This window comes from Aphis gossypii, chromosome X, assembly GCF_020184175.1.
Source record: "Aphis gossypii isolate Hap1 chromosome X, ASM2018417v2, whole genome shotgun sequence".
Lineage (NCBI taxonomy): Eukaryota > Metazoa > Arthropoda > Insecta > Hemiptera > Aphididae > Aphis > Aphis gossypii.
Genome location: NC_065533.1, coordinates 56,384,690 through 56,392,932, shown reverse-complemented (window position 1 = coordinate 56,392,932; position 8,243 = coordinate 56,384,690). Strand labels below are relative to the sequence as shown.

At 28.3% G+C, this 8,243-nt stretch overlaps 1 long non-coding RNA gene across 1 annotated transcript; it reads left to right on the top strand.

Moving 5' to 3' along the window:
* The first annotated feature begins 6,645 nt into the window (after positions 1-6,645).
* On the top strand, positions 6,646-7,487 carry LOC126552713 (uncharacterized). Its single transcript, XR_007606125.1, has 2 exons — positions 6,646-6,874; positions 6,955-7,487. It is a non-coding gene; the product is annotated as an uncharacterized LOC126552713 (long non-coding RNA).
* Positions 7,488-8,243: the final 756 nt, after the last annotated feature.

Here is an 8,243-nt window from a genome sequence, read left to right as displayed (position 1 = left end):
AGTACCATCAGTGTAACAACAATATATATAGTGTACCTAAACTAGATGTGTACAATACTGCAGTATATATATATATATACAACAATCGTGACGTGATATCAAAGATGAAATGTATCGAACCACACGAACCGCTGTAACCCGCAAGCACACACACCCTTTTTTTTCTTACAAACGATATCAGATGTACGTATAATATGTGCATTATAATAATTTATAATAAATTGTTTTTTTTTTTTTAGCGTCGGCGATGGACTTTGTTACAAACCCCAAACGACTTTTGAAATAAAATATAGCACGACCTGCACGACGATATAATATAATATTATGTATTGGTATATATTGTAGACGACATCGACGTTTTTTCTAATTTTCTCAAAATGACAATGTTATACGTGAATTGGTCATATTATATTATTATAGCGACTGTAAACATTTTCCGTGTGTACGAAAACAATTATTAAAACGCAAACAACTTAAAATAATATTATGTATTAGGTATATACATATATTGTTCTATAGGCACTTGCAAAGAATACATTATACACAGCACCGGTGCACTTTTTGAATAACAAAATAAATAACCCACAATGTACCTATATATACCTTTTTGTAATTCCGGCTTAATAACCTTTTCTTCGGTGATTCGTGATATAGATATACTAAAATGTATATTAGCTTATATAATATGACAAAAGGTCTATATTCGCATTGGGCGAGTTGATGGCTTGCTCTGCTGCGGGTACACACGTAATAAAATACACAAATTACACATAGCTTGGGTATAAAAACCTATCAGATTATGTACCTATAACATCGAGTTCAAAAAACGAAATGATAAAAAAAATTTACTATAGTAATTTATAATCACTAATACATATACATCAAATATCCAACACGCATATCATGTACTGATATACCAAATAATATTATAATATTCATGGTAAAGCGTATAGATATTATCACTGTATTTTTCTTTCACGAACGTCGTCTGCAAACATTTGCATATTGACGCGCCGCCGTGTGGCTAAATATTTAATAACCGAAGCATTTATTACTTGTTTGTTTTGTACTGTAGCAGATATCTAATTTAATAAAATATTATAATTCTATCGAAATAATAATATTATGTTAAGTACAATATTGACTGTAAAGGGTAATTATTTATTACCCACTTTATATTCTAATGGATTTTACACGTTTTGAACAAGAGGAAAACTTAACGGAAAAAATACGCATTATATTACATCGGAAAAAACAAACAAACTATTAGAACAGCGCATCGTAATGCATAATATATATGATCGAATTATCAATTTAATATTTGAGCGATATGAAGTTAAAATTATAACGGGAAATTAATTAACAAAATATGTTTTCAAACTCGTAAAAAGACAAAACAATATGATTGTTTTCGAAAAGTCATAAAATTAAATTTCCTTCTACGGTTATTATTCTTTGAAAATTGAAAACCGTGTGTAAGTGTACGCGTGGGTGTGTGGGTGTAAGGGTACGTGTGTGCGCAGTGTAAACGAAGCGTATAATGAAATTTAATATTTGATTAATGTTGACAAAAGACATTCGGGTATTTATAGGTATAATGTAATACCATGCAGTATGGATGTATTAAGTTAATAACGAGACATCGCGGTATTTTTAAGCGTCGTACACGAATATTATGGTTTATTATACACTACACAAGCACATACTTAGTTTTGTGTTTATCGTAAGAAAAAATTTTCACACCCACGTATAATTTGACGACGGGATAGAGTGAAAAAAAATAGTATTAATAATAATAATAATAATAACAAATTCAAGTTATTACATGACGCGTTTATTTTTCAGATGAAAATTATCGCGAATGCAAGTCACGTCCATGTAATATTATTTTTGTCCGTCATCTTGCAACCGGCGCGAGTTTAGAAAATATAATATAAACGACTTCACGAGACGGCTAAGGTTTAATATTTAATAATTTACAACTTTGTGTGTGTGAGTGTGTGTGTGTGTGTGTGTGTGTGTGTGTGTGTGTGTGTGTGTGTGTGTGTGTGTGTACTGGACACTATTTTTATTAATATATATATATATACATATTATTATGTAGGTGATATGGTTTTGAAATAAATATATACTTCATATTTTGCATGATTCATGATATACCTACAATAATAATATATATAAATTACACCTGCACAATGGTGTACCAAGGAATTTTAAGTACTTTATGGGTCAGACAAGTTCGCAAGAAGCTGCACTCTACGTAACATTAACCAACAATTTTTTGTCTATGTAGATATAGTACACAGCCGCACACTTCATTTACCTAATTTATTTATTTAATATATTTTAATATGTATTGTTATGACATCACAATAGACTTAAATAGAAATAGTTTACATAGTTTATTGTTTTTATCGATTAAACTTCAATAATTTATGGATTTATCTATGACTATGTTTAAAATGTGTCCGAGTACAAATATTTACAAATTTTATCATTCTTCGTTTCATCGATTTGGTTTACCCTTTTAGGTACTAATTTATTCTTTTCTAACTCAAGTTTAAATTTTATACGTAACGCACAATGAAGTAGTCTTCATTAGTTTATTTATTATTTGTTTATTATTATTATCATAAGAAATTCTAAAATAATAATCAACGTTTATATACTTTCCGCGTATTTGTTTTATTTAATGTGTTGGTCGAATGAATGTTTTCGTTGTCATCACAATTGTCGAAATGATTATGGGAAAATTGTATTTTAATTTATAGTTATACACAGTGATTCGAGGGATGTACAATTGTTATTTGATTATTGTTTTACATATTTAAAAAAATAAAAATTGGTTTATATTGTTATGTCAGAATATAATGTTTGTACGATACTGAGAAATAACTTACAATTATCGGTAGCGGATTCAACACTGTATAATATTATGCCGGTATACATAATATTAAAATAAATATGATAATTTATAATGAACTATGGTTTATTTTTAGTTTTGACTGAAATAATAATATATTATGTATACGTGTTATGACACATGCTATCATGGTCCAGTGTCACCTTGCCGAAATATTTTTCCTATACATCACGAACAAAATATGTTTTCCGTTGACGTTTCAATGTCACGCTAGAAAGTGTTTTTCTATATTATTATATTATTCAGGTACGTATATCATACATTTTTAATTCTCCTCTGTCGTTTTATTATCATTATTTTACACGTGAAAATTGTCATATTAATTTTTTTTTCCATTATTCGCACACGTCCAATAAGCCGGGCGCTCGTGAATAATAATATGGAACGAAATAATAGCGAAGTATAATAATAATACAGTCTCCCATCGATATCGTATGAAATTATCCAGAGCAATATCGTGAGTATGTTCAATGACGAAAAATTGATATTAAATTTTATACAAAAAAAAAAAAAAAAAGCATAACGTCATAATAATAGTCGTAAGAGACAAATATAATAGGATGCGACATTTTTTTCAACTCATTTAAACCTAAATGATAATTAATTAAATGTGACTTTATGAATAAAATATTTTTAATAAAGCCGGCAAATATAACATCTACACGGATAATGATGCTAATTATTTCCTCATTTCAGCGTTTGTATATACACTGTATCTATGTTACATTATACAGTATTATAGTATAGCATACATATTATATATAGATATAAGTTATACCTTATACCTATTATATATGATATTCTAATCTAAATCTTAAATTATTATGACGGGATGAAAATATACCTCAATGGTCCGAATCATTATAACGTATACAGTTGAGTCTCGAATTTCTTTTTGTCCCTATGGAATTCCTATACACTCAATGCAATATTTGTAACTCGAAAAATACATATGTAAAATTAATTTTTAATTCCCTTGAAATTCGAGTTACCGAGACTCGGTTATATTTGCAATTTGCAAATCATAAGAGATAGATTCGTCTGAAAGGTATTGTTCCTACTTTTAAATTTGATCATAATATATCAACTCACGATTATATTATTATATTGCACCTTTAAAATAATTTAATTTAAAATTTATTTTTAATAAGTATGTTATTATTTCGATAAAGATTATAATGTACCTATTATATTATTTTATCAGTACAAGGTGAATATTTTGTGCTCTAGCACTCTGGAATCGCTGCTGAGTGTAATATTATTGTAACGGTAGATAATATGTACACAAATATTTTATCATTACCGTCATGGGACGAGTATGATATATTCTTTGGACGACGTTTTTATACTATTATCATCATTATTATATCATATTAGCCCACCGCCGCCGCCTCCACTGCCTTTTTGCGGTCACAAACACGTTGTTTTAATTGACCCTCGGCCGTCGGGTAATGGATAAAAAATACACTCAATTAGACAACAATGGGGAAATCATGGGTCGACCCCCCTTCCATACCGCCACTACCTCCATAAGCACCCCGAGATGGTATATTAAAGAACTCTTTTACTAAACACGGCGGCGGCCGAACAGATATTATTATTATATTTTGTATTTATTTATTATTATTATTATTATTATTGCTTTTTATTTCATTTTTTTCCCGACGTTATTATTATTAATAAAAAAAAAAAAAATCATTTATATAAATGTTTATACGCGGCAATAGTAGAGCAATAGAATGTGCCCGTATGCACACACACACGCCCACGCTCACGCATACGGTCGTGATTTCCCTTTTATCGTTTTATTTTCCTATATATTATATTATATAAATATACGTAATTGTAACGCTTTAGGTGGGATATTATATATTGCGGCGCAGCGTCGTTTTATTTTACACCGAATACTGCTGTATCAATAATAATATTTTGTCCATTAATTTAATACGATACGATATATTATTAATATCCGAGTCATTATTATTATCATCATCAACGTCACAGTCATCGCAGCGATCGTCGTCATCATTATTACTATTATTATTACATGTCACACGCCCCAAATAAATACTCGCGTGGCGTGTTTTGACTGATTGATGACGTTTTTTTTCCCTTGTTTTCCAACATTTTTTTTTTTTATTTCGATTTTATTTTACACTTCTTTTCACGGCGACGACGACGAAGTTTTGCTACGACCGGATCACATATAGAACAACACGACGTGTTAATACTGTGCGTATATATAATTATTATATCCGACGGCCGTGTCGACCTTTTAATACACGTCGTGTAGACACGCTGGCTCAGTGTTTATGCTAATAGAGGCACCGCTAAATATTTCAGTTTGATTGGCTTGAATTTAATTGCTATTTTTAGGGAGACAATGTGTAGTGGGCAAGTGTATATAAATTATAAATTGATATACATTTTTTATCAGTACCACTTACGGTGCTCGTTTGCACAGTGCCAATTACTTTTTGTTAAATGCAAATGTCAAATTTTTCCAACACATAATTGATAATATTCAGATAGACAACTTTCGTAAAAACAGTTTCTTTGCTGTTAACAAAATATTATTAAAGCTAGAATGATACATTCTATTAGTAGGTACATTGCAATCTTAACACATTAAAAAAAAAAATTATTGTATATATGCCGGAGATATTGTTGAAACATGAGACATTTAAAAGTTAATATATTATTAGTATAATAAATCATAAAAAGAATTTAAATAAACATGTTTATTATTATTTTAATCTAGTTTTTCATAATATTACAAGTATGTTCATATGTACCTTATATGCTTATAAATAAAATTTAATATTAAATATTAAGTATACATATAATAAAAGACACTTTAGTTTAAATAATAAAAAAAAAACGGAAAAGTCACTTTGCCATAATATAGTAAATTTTGAATGTATCTCGTCATTCAGTATGCCACTGTATAATTATAATAGGTGTGATATCTATTATTGTGTTTATTAGAAAAAATAATATATACAAAACGGTAAGACTTCAAGTCAAACGGTTAATATTTTTTGAGCCACAACAAAATAATAAAATATTTTGATCTAATTTTATCATTGTATAACAATATCGATAAATTCAGCACTCCACTCATAATATAAAATTGCAAAATAAATATTATTTGTTTATAATAATAAGGCGTTTATGGGTACATTTATTCAATCAATTTTCTCACAAATACTCATAAAATGAGTTGCACAAAACAATCGTGTTTTTATTTACAGTTTGATTTGTTGATTTGTTTTTTTATTTTTATAGGCATCTCTTTACATATTATTATTTTTTCACATAATTTTATTTTTTATTTTTTAGATTTTAATGAGCGAAAAGCATAATGCTATAATCTATATTATTATTGAACACATATTTTTATCAATACTATTGTTATTTATTATATAAAAAAAACTAGTATACAGTATACACTATACCTATAATTTTAACAGGATTATCGTTTTAAAAGAAAACGGCTAGAAAAACGCATCATTCGCAAGTGTTTATTCGCGATAAGCGAGTTGCAATGTACCTATAGCCTATAGGTCAATTGTTATTCACTAAGCGAGATTTTTTTTTTTTTTGCTTTGTGTATGAACTACGATGATGTTTTTTTTCCAGACATTCTCTGATATACGCGAACTATTATTGTGTACGTGTAACCAAGGATATAAACGAGTAAACATGGTAAACATATTTATGATACTTTTCTTGTTTTGTATAGTTTCTAAACTACAAATAAGATTTCAATTAGTACATTTTAGTCATTCTACATAAAAATTACAAAATATATTTTTAAATATTACCTTAAGTTATGCTGTATTGTATTTATTTATTTATCGCTGTGATTGAGGCACTTAACAAAAACCTAAGCTTACTTCGTCCGAAAGTTTTCTCGATTGTTTTAATATTATATCTGCAATATTATTAGTAAGTAATTTAATTATATTATAAACGAAATAATTAAATTAAATCACGCATTTCTATCGCTTATATATTGTTATTAACAGTTATCGCACCATGAAGCCACAACAGAAAAATAAAATTATAATTGTTAAAATTAATAACTATTAATGGAATAATAATATCAACGACATCGGTACTTCCAATACATTTACGTGTAATCCAAAATGGGATGAAATTAGAATTGCGGTATTGCCAAAAAATTATGGGCAATGTTCTTGAAGTTACAATTTTGAACGGAAAATTTAAAGGTGAAGTAGTCTCCTGCCATGAATCCCAATGATCCTTTCAGACTCACACTCACCCATTCAATTCAGAAGTCTACAATTTGCCATGACTATAAATAAGTCACAAGGTCAAACAATGTCGATTTGTGGGTTGGATATAGAAAATCCTGTCTTTTCACATGGCCAACTATATGTGGCATGTTCTCGCGTTAGAAAACCGTCAAGTTTATTCATTTATACTCCTCTGGAATCGACTGAAAATATTATTCATCAATTCGCAACGTTATTGACTATAACGAATTGTTTTTAGAAAAATTGATAAAATATTAATTATATTAATAATATTTATTTTATTTTTTATTTTTTATTATTATATTTTATAATATTATTTATTATTTCAAAATTAAGAATAATGAAATTATTACATTATTTGTCTTTAATTTCATACTTTGTTTAATATCCTAATCGCTTGAAATATCATGTAGGACAACTCTGTCGGGTCCGTTAGTAAATTATAAAATAGCTAGGCGACCTTTGTATGCCTAGTATTTTTTAATTCATAAAATGTTTTTTTTTTGTTTTTGAACACGACACATTCGCAGGTGTTTTGTAAAGTAATAATGTTTAACGTTGACATTAAATGTTGTAAAACACCGTTAATTAGAGCAGTATTGACACTTCTACAACTACTGTGGAAAATATTATGTATTACTTTAAGCAATTATCACCATTAATCGGCAATGCTATTTAAACACGAGTATAAGTTATAAAATATAATATACATAAAATACAGAATACGAGTACATTTAAGGCTTAAGTGTACGATAACTGTACCTAGTTTATGTACATAATATAATTATTATAATATTTTAGTCTTTAGATGAAAGTTTAATCTGTAGGTATTATTATTTAGCTTTAACGTATACACTTGAAGCAAAATATTATTGAATAGAGTACACTGAGTAGCCACAAATGCTCTTTCTAAACAGCAGCGTAGATGTCTGTAAAAATAAAGCATTCTGCGCAGAAAAGTAGAAACTCTTCGGGTAATTAAGCTTTATAAACCTCATAAAGCAATAAAAACAATGTGGGAAGTGAGCTTCTATATG